The sequence below is a fragment of the Brienomyrus brachyistius genome, unplaced genomic scaffold (genome assembly GCF_023856365.1).
Source record: "Brienomyrus brachyistius isolate T26 unplaced genomic scaffold, BBRACH_0.4 scaffold178, whole genome shotgun sequence".
Taxonomy (NCBI): Eukaryota; Metazoa; Chordata; class Actinopteri; order Osteoglossiformes; family Mormyridae; genus Brienomyrus; species Brienomyrus brachyistius.
Genome location: NW_026042453.1, coordinates 255846 through 265224, shown reverse-complemented (window position 1 = coordinate 265224; position 9379 = coordinate 255846).

Below are 9379 nucleotides of genomic sequence, written 5' to 3'. Positions count from 1 at the left end.
CATATCAACAGAACTGTATGTTTATGTCTTGTCTTAATTATTTTGATTAAATGTCTAACTATTCCCAATATGTGTGAACATACTTGGCCAAATAAAGCTGATTCTGATTCAGTCAGAGGGTAATCGTCGGTGTGCTGTACTATCGTGGTGACCCACACAGAGAGCTTAGGACCATGATTTCAGTGTGTGCTTGTGTGAGGGGACAGGCAGGGCGGCGGCTCACTGGGTGATGCACTCCTGTGGGTATAGGGGCTGGGATAGGGGGCGGAGCAGTTACTCCTCAAGGAGGAGTAACAGTCACAGCCGTGGGGGGAGGAGAGGGAGAGGGTGCTCCCAAACTGGGGGTGTGGGTTTGATGAAGAGCAGAGAGACCCTGAGCCTGGGATGAACCAGCTGCCTACTGAAACGAAAGCGGATAAAGACAGAAACTAGAACCTCAAACTAAACAACACAAACAACAATATCAAGTTATATTCAATCATTAAACCGTTATATATTTAATCTAAACAATAGTAATAAATATCGTTCCGATTCAAAATATCATTTACGGGTGAATCTTATGACTTGCATTGGGAAACAGGAAACGGGCCAAGCTGCAGGGCCAGTTCAAAGGCATAGTGCGAGGCGCCCAGAAAGGGGGCGAGGTCTGGGCGGAGTCAGCTAAAGAAGAAAAAGGCCTGACCTTTTTCTGGATGCTGTGGACTGTGTTTGTGTGTGAGCTGCAGCTGCATGTTCCTTACATTTTTTTTATTAACACCAGCACCGTGAGGTTTGGCCTGGACTGGGTCCTGTCCTGCATGGTTGAAGACATGTTGACTGATGGTCAGCCCGTGTTCTGTTGGATCCCACAGAAAGGAAATGGGAATCCCGTTTGGATCGGATGCTGACAGTTGAAAAAAAACTCATGTCTGTGTGTTATGAAAGAATATCAATAAATGTTTCCGAAAGGGGATGACTCATTTGGTAATTATTTACGGCTTATGTTATGGCTGAGAAATTTACAGTCTTTACTAAAGTCTGACTTCTTTCGAGTCACCTTTAATATAGATTGGACACTCTCTATGCTATGTACAATACTTATATAGATGGTACATGTTTACTTGCTTGCACAGATGGTTGATTAGGTAATTAGTGTAAGTGTGTGTGTGTGTGTGTGTGTGTCCAATCGCATGTATGTCCAAGGTCCATAGTAAGTAATATACACTGATCAAGAGATGCCTGAAAGTGGATGAAAGAGGACATTAGTGGGTGTATCACTTAGTGTAACGGGTGCAGGAAAATGAGCAGGACTGCAAGCCATATAATGACCCACTGTCCTTATCTAGCTCTTAATACAGTATGCATACAGTGATGTATCTACAATGGACAGCTACTATAAGCAGATAGCACAGTACAGGTGCTTAATCTGTATGCTATTTCCATCCATCCATTGTCCAAACCGCTTATCCTACTGGGTCACAGGGGGTCCGGAGTCTATCCCGGAATCAATGGGCACGAGGCAGGGAAGAACCCAGGATGGGGGGCCAGCCCATCACAGCTCACACTCACACACCATTCACTCACACATGCACACCTACGGTAAATTTAGCTACTCCAATTAGCCTCAGCATGTTTTTGGACTGTGGGGGGAAACCGGAGGAAACTAGCAGCTTTGTGTGGTAATTGTTTGTATTAAAAATACATTGGATCAAGTCAAATTATTTTTATGAAGAATTAACATCTAAAAGCTGCTAGTAGACCGTGGGAAAATAATTTTTCTATTTTCTTGCTGCCATCTCGTGGCCAAAAGTAGGTATTGCAATTTCCATCATATGTAAGAGGGCCTGCCCATCAGAGTAATGTACATCCTGTGACATGTATTGACTATCAAGACAAACTGAAACACGGTGTATTAGGCTGTCAATGAGTACTGGACTAGGGTGAAAAACTGCCTGATAATCTACCTATTAACTAGAAGAGTACAAACTGGAGACGGATCCCCTAATACAGAGGGATTAACGTCTGTGCCACATCCAGAACCATTCAGTGTAGGAGTCTGGTGGTTCTACTGGATACTGACAAGTACCCAGCCCCTTTGTTCCCTCTGATAATCATCAGTCCTCCTCTGAATGCCTTCACCACTCTATTCCTGAATAGGTACACATTTAAATATGCTAGCAAGATCAAGGTATTGGGATAACTGTTAGGTTCGCTGTTCAGAGAGTTGCAGTGAAAACCATCATACACAGTGGCCCTTTCTGGATAAGATTACCTCCCTCTGATCTAACAGGTCAAGATCAAAGCAAGGTGCATTGCAATGTCTGACACCCAGCACACTACAGCATATAAAATACAGGTATCCATCGCCTTCCGCATTTGGAACCAGGACCACTTGTTGCAAGTCAATTTGGGCGTATCTCAAGTTATACGAGAGAGGCAAGACATTAAGGACAGTATACACAGTACTGAAATAATAATGTACATATTAAACCACAGCACTTAATAAACAGATACTGCACTTACATTTCACAAAAAAAAAATAAAGCACAGATTGCACTAAGAAATCAAAAGATGCATGTGCTAGCAAACAGTGGGAGCTGAGGAAGAAGCAGTGGTGAAATACTTTATTGTACAGTACAGTAAGTTTCTTTTTATAGAATGAAATAGCATACAGGGGGCGGCATGGTGGTGCAGTGGTTAGCACTGTTGCCTCACACCTCTGGGACCCGGGTTCGAGTCTCTGCCTGGGTCACATGGGTGTGGAGTTTGCATGTTCTCCCCGTGTCGTCGTGGGGTTTCCTCCGGGTACTCCGGTTTCCCCCCACAGTCCAAAAACATGCTGAGGCTAATTGGAGTTGCTGAATTGCCCGTAGGTGTGCATGTGTGAGTGAATGGTGTGTGAGTGTGAGCTGTGATGGGCTGGCCCCCCATCCTGGGTTCTTCCCTGCCTCGTGCCCATTGATTCCGGGATAGACTCCGGACCCCCTGTGACCCAGTAGGATAAGCGGTTTGGACAATGGATGGATGGATGGATGCTGAGGCTAACTGGAGTTACTAAATTGCCCGTAGGTATGCATGTATGAGTGAATAGTGTGTGAGTGTGCCCTGTGATGGGCTGGCTCCCCATCCTGGGTTGTTCCCTGCCTCGTGCCCATTGCTTCCGGGATAGGCTCCAGACCCCCCACGACCCAGTAGGATAAGCGGTTTGGACAATGGATGGATGGATGGAAACAGCATACAGATCTTATAAGCACCTGTACTGTGCTATCTGCTCATAGTAGCTGTCCATTGTAGATACATCACTGTATGCATACTGTATTAAGAGCTAGACAAGGGTCATTATATGGCTTGCAGTCCTGCTCATTTTCCTGCACGCGTTACACTAAGTGATGCACCCACTAATGTCCTCTTTTATCCACTTTCGGGCATCTCTTGATCAGTGTATATTATTTACTATGGACCTTGGACATACATGCGATTGAACACACACACACACTTACACTAATTACCTAATCATCCATCTGTGCAAGCAGGTAAACATTTACCATCTATGTAAGTATTGCACATTGCATAGAGAGTGTCCAATCTATATTAAAGGTGACTCAAAAGAAGTCAGACTTCAGTAAAGACTGTAAATTGGCAGCCATAACATAAGCCGTAAATAATTACCAAATGAGTCATCCCCTTTCGGAAACATTTATTGATATTCTTTCATAACACACAGACATGAGTTTTTTTTCAACTGTCAGCATCCTTCTCGATTGTCAGAAGCTCTGCGCTAGAGGGAGGTTTACTGGTCTTATACTCTTCTGGCACCTTGTGTGATTCCTGACTTGGGACATCAGTTTGGCTCCTTCTGTATGTGGTTTACATTGTATTTGTTCTTTAAAGTTGCCCCTTCAGAATTAGACAGTGTAACCAGCTTGCCACATATTGCCTGGATGACATAAGGTCCGGTAAAATCCGGTTCCGTTCTTCCTCCTTTCCGTCCCCGCTTCCTCATGTTGAACAGAAGCGCCTCATCTCCAACATGATAAACTGTGTTTTGGTACCTCTTTTGTATTCGTTTACCACATGCCTGCTTCTGTTTTTCCTGTTACTAGGAGATGTTTTCAGCTGTTGTTGCTTATTGTCTCAACTACTTTATTTTTTTCATCAAAAAACGTGCCGTAGCTTTTCTCATCGGGAAGAATAATTGTGGAAAGCTGAAGTGGAAAAACATTCATAGCAAATTATTATTATTCACAGATCATTATAAAGAGTCATTTTCTAAAAGCATTAAGAACAATGTAATTTGCTGTTTCAAGATATGTTTTTAAATAACTACTTGTCAGTCATAAGAAACTCTTCAACACACATGATCCGATCTTGCCACAAATCATTTTTAATCTCACTTTTGTTGCCAGCAGTTCAGACATTAATGGCTGTGTGTTGAGTTATTTTGAGGGGACATCAAATTTACACCATTATACAAGCTGTACACTGATTACTTTACATTCTATCAGAGTTTCATATCTTTAACGTTGTCCCTTGAAAAGATATAATAAAATATTTACAAAAATGTGTGGGGTGTACTCACTTTTGTGAGATACTGTATATTAAGGGATTGATTGTCAATAATATCAGTAATTCCTGATGTAATGTTAAAAGAATAGAGCCTGTCTCACACAGTTCTAAAACAACCTCAAAAACAGACTTACCATTTTATGTCATCATTCGTTTTCTCATCCAGGCCATTGGTTTGGGGATGATATGCAGCAGTGATCAACGGCAGAACAGGGGCTCTGAACGCAGTATGGATTAAAAAGGAATTAACCATCTCTCTCAATATAAAATTAGGATCATTTATTCTCTACAGAGGCCCCCATAGAATAGTGCATCCATCCCCTCACTCATGTTTAGACAGACGTAAGGCAACAGGCCAATGACATTCAGAACAGCAACAACATCAACAATTGTACAGCTAGTTTTAAAATTTAATAAAAAAGACAAACCAATTAGGTAATATTAATGAAATTATTAAAATGTGCAGATTAATAGTCAGAAATAATTTGCGATTTTAAGAGCGGAAAGGATACATTAAAACTCAATTACATTTATCCCTTAATAATAAAAAAAAGGTTTTTGAATTTTACATCATGATAAATGAGAACTATATGTGATTACTAATTACTGTTGACTAATTTCCTGTCTGGACGTTTCCCTCCTCATTGTTAAAAGTCATTATATGTCTGGGTGCCAGTCAGTGGAAGCACACAGACATGTTGGCCAGCTGTCATATTCATTCAGCACCAGCCCATCAAGTAGAGAATTCAGCACCACGGACAGTGACCTGTGTTACAATGACATCAGGTCATTGGCTCTAAATATTTTTCTAGAAATAACTAAATGGCTCTATTGTAGAAATTTCCAGCCAGAGTCTTGTGGTGCGTTCGTTTTTCTCTCGGAACTTGGAAATTCCAAATTGGGTGACATCACATCCAACAATCTCCCGTTCAAGCTAGCACAACTCGGAACAAACATGGCTGCCTCCATGAATACGCTGCTGTGTTGTTGCTTTATATTTTAGCAGTTATGGAGTAAGATTATTATTTCAGACAAATAAACAAGAAACAGGAACTAGTCAAACCACATTAAAAGCTTTATAAAGTATTTTAGTACATTCATAGCGATATTCTTTTTTCGAGAGGCAAACAAACTACAAACAAACCAAAAACACTAACAAGTCTGGTAAAAATCTGATATTGCATGTTAGGATACTGTTTACGGTCACAATATGGTATTCTCTAAATCGAACACGTGCAATTACATTAATAATTACTAATAATTATAAATAATAATAATAATAAATGGGCGGTATGGTCGTGCACTGGTTAGCACTGTTGCCTCACACCTCTGGGACCCAGGTTCAAATCTCCGCCTGGGTCACATGTGTGTGGAGTTTGCATGTTCTCCCCATGTCGTCGTGGGGTTTCCTCCGGGTACTCCGGTTCCCCCCCACAGTCCAAAAACATGCTGAGGCTAATTGGACTTGCTAAATTGCCCGTAGGAATGCATGTGAGAGTGCATGGTGTGTGTGAGTGTGCCCTGCGATGGGCTGGCCCCCCATCCTGGGTTGTTCCCAGCCTCGTGCCCATTGCTTCCGGGATAGGCTCCGGACCCCCCGTGACCCAGTAGGATAAGCAGTTTGGAAAATGGATGGATGGGATAATAATAAATTTAACAAAATAAACATTTTTAAGGATTTGTAAAATAGAATTAATGTTGAGTGTGTAAGCCGCCATGTTGAAATTACGTCACAGGGGCAACTCGGACAAGAAGATTCTGTCAGACATTAACGTCATAAAAGAGGCGTTTCTAATGGGAAGTGATGTTTTTCGTGACGTTTTTGTCCGAGTTGGAGTGAAATAATCAAACGCAGCATGTGTTCCTATTTGAAGAGAATATTCTATTTTTATTCTAAGGAACTACAGAAAATCAGCTCTGCATGTGATCTCCCCTTTACTGCTCGAGCAGGGCACACGCACATCAACAAGTGTCAAGGCAGCAAGTGCATGCAAACAACTTCTCAGGACGGTTACAGTATAGGACCTTCAGAAAGAGCCAGACTGCGGCGTCATTCAGAGATTCCATTGTCTAAGGCTTGCACTAAAACATTACAGCATATTTAAACAAAGTAGCATGGCACCTGTGTCAGAATCCCTCCCTGCCTTGTTCTGTTCTCTCTTTGTTGTCCCCATTTAGCCAGCACATGTCACTGGCCATCCTGACTCCTCTTTTGATTGTGGGTTTTAAGGATATCAGTGGGTCTGTGTTTTCATAATTGTCCCCCAGGCCACCATGCTGCTCAGCCCTTGATTCCAACTACAGTTGCAATCAGGTGGTTCTCAATCTACTAGGACTGTATAACAGGATTGGCCACCTGTTCTACCTTTACTCGTTCAGCCGCATTCATGAGTCTGGCCTATAGGTTATTCAAATTTTGTCCTGCCAAATTTACCGGACAGGAGGTGGACACTGCAAATGAATGTGTGAATACTCCAATACCTACATCTTTACAAGTTACCTGAAGTGGTTTGGTAAATGATTGTGAGGTTGGAAGTCCTTCTTGATGTCTGTTTGCAGCTCATCCACCAGCAACTGCACGAGTTGTCGCTCCCAGAGGGAATCCCACTCTCGGTCCGCTGGAGGGTCCATCTCACTGTAGCTGGAGTATGTTTCCATCAGTCACTTGGCGTGGGGCTCACAGAATTTACCAGGCTCCTGTTTAATCTGACGCACCTTAGTCCAGTCCATGCATCTGGGGAACTTCTCTGAAAATCTCTGGCAGATTCTTTGCAGCTATACTTGATATTGGGTACTTGCCGCAACTAAGTAATGGGTTGTTGAATCAAAGTCCCGTTCCATGTCAAAAATAACCCTATTTTAGGGTTTTGTTAAACAACTGGTCTAATTTGGATGCAGAGGTTCTGCACGGAAGGCCCAGTCTCTGAAGGGCTGTGGCATAGCGAGGCCTGTTCTGCCTGGAATCCGGCAGGTCACTGGCAACATCCCCCAACTCCTTCATCTATAAGGTCGGGAAACCAGAACGTTTACTCCCCCTTATGGATAAGGACATACCAACGTTGGGGCAACTCCTGCTGCCTGAGTCTTCAACCAAGTCCAAAACAAAAGTATACAATGTTAGGAAGGGTAATTCAATGGTATGAGACTGAAACTAGAAACTGTAAATCGGATGGAGTTAAATAGCAATACTGTGGAAGAGGCATGGGAATTTTTTAAAAGCACATTGTTGCAAGTGCAAAAGAACTTCATACCCGTTTCCAGAAAAACTAAATCTAGGAAACTGCAACCAAGCTGGTGTCATGACCTGCTTGTACGATCCTCGTGTGTGCCACGCCCCCTCATTAACCATGTGTGCTGCCCCGATTGTAACCAGCTGTTTTCTGTCAGTTTGAGTAGTCCTGTGTATTTAGTCCACATTCAAGTCTGTTTCCCCAGTCCTGTCATTGAAATCTCTCGCTGTTGGTACCTGTTTTCATCAATAAACCCTCATTCCCGACTCTCCGTTTCCCGGATCCTTGATTCCTCGCTTCCTGCCTGTTCGTCCAGCACGCGATGTCACAGGTGGTTTACTACGAAAATTAAGAATAAAGTCAGGAGCAAAAGGGCTTTCTTCCACAAATGGAAATTAACTAATGATTTCAAAATAAAGCAGGAGTATCTAAGTCTACAGGTTTAGTTAATAACAGTTATAAGGATGACGTTAAAAGTTTCTTCCAATATTTTAACTCCGAAAGAGCTCTAAAAGCTGAAAATCACTCATTTGCAGGATAGTAAGGGCCTTATAATTGAAAATGAAATTGATATAAATGAGTTTAATGATTATTTTACAATGGCTGTTCACAGTAGAATAGCTTACCACCATTTAGTACAAATACAACGATGTCTATGACCAATATATGTATAACTGAGGCTGATGTGGTACAAAGCCTAGCTAAGCTCAAAATAAATAAATCGCAAGGCCCTGATGGCATCTTATCTATAGTTTTAAAAGAGATGAGGGGTATTATTAGCCAACCTTTAACTTTACTATTCCAGAAATCATTATCTGCTGGTGTGGTATCTTCTGATTGATGTTAGATCATGTCTCATGTCCAGAGAGGCTACAACAGGATCTGGATTTAATTAGCGACTGGGCTCATACGTGGCAGATGAAATTTAACATAGATAAATATAAGGTAATCCATGCAGGGAGCAGAAATATAGTAAATATAGTAAAGTACAGATATTTTATGGGTTCCACTGAAATAAAGGTAGCTGATTACGAGAAAGATCTCGGTGTGTATGTTGATACTTCCATGTCCCACTCTTGCCAGTGTGGGGAAGCATTAAAAAAAGGCAAAAGGATGTTGGATTAAACTCCACACACCTAGAGATGTAAGTCAAGAGAAGTGATGCTACGATTATATAATTCCTTGGTAAGATCCCACCTAGAATACTGTGTGCAGGTTTGGTCACCATACCTTCAGAAGGACATTGCTGCCTTGGAAAAGGTGCAACGTAGGATGACTAGAATGATTCCTGCACTTAGAGGAATGTCTTATGAGGAGAGGTTCGCTGAGCTGAATCTGTTTAGCCTCAAGCAAAGGAGACTATGGGGGGACATGATCCAGGTATATAAGATTCTAACAGGTCGGGATGCTGTTCAGCCAAATGACCATTTCAATATTAATTTAAAATACTAGAACTCGTGGCCATAGTGGAAATTAGCTGGAGAACATTTAAAAATGAATCTGAGGAAGCACTTCAATTCAATTCAATTTTATTTATATAGCGCTTTTAACGACATGCATTGTCACAAAGCACTTTACATTTAACCGGCCAGAACCCCACCAAG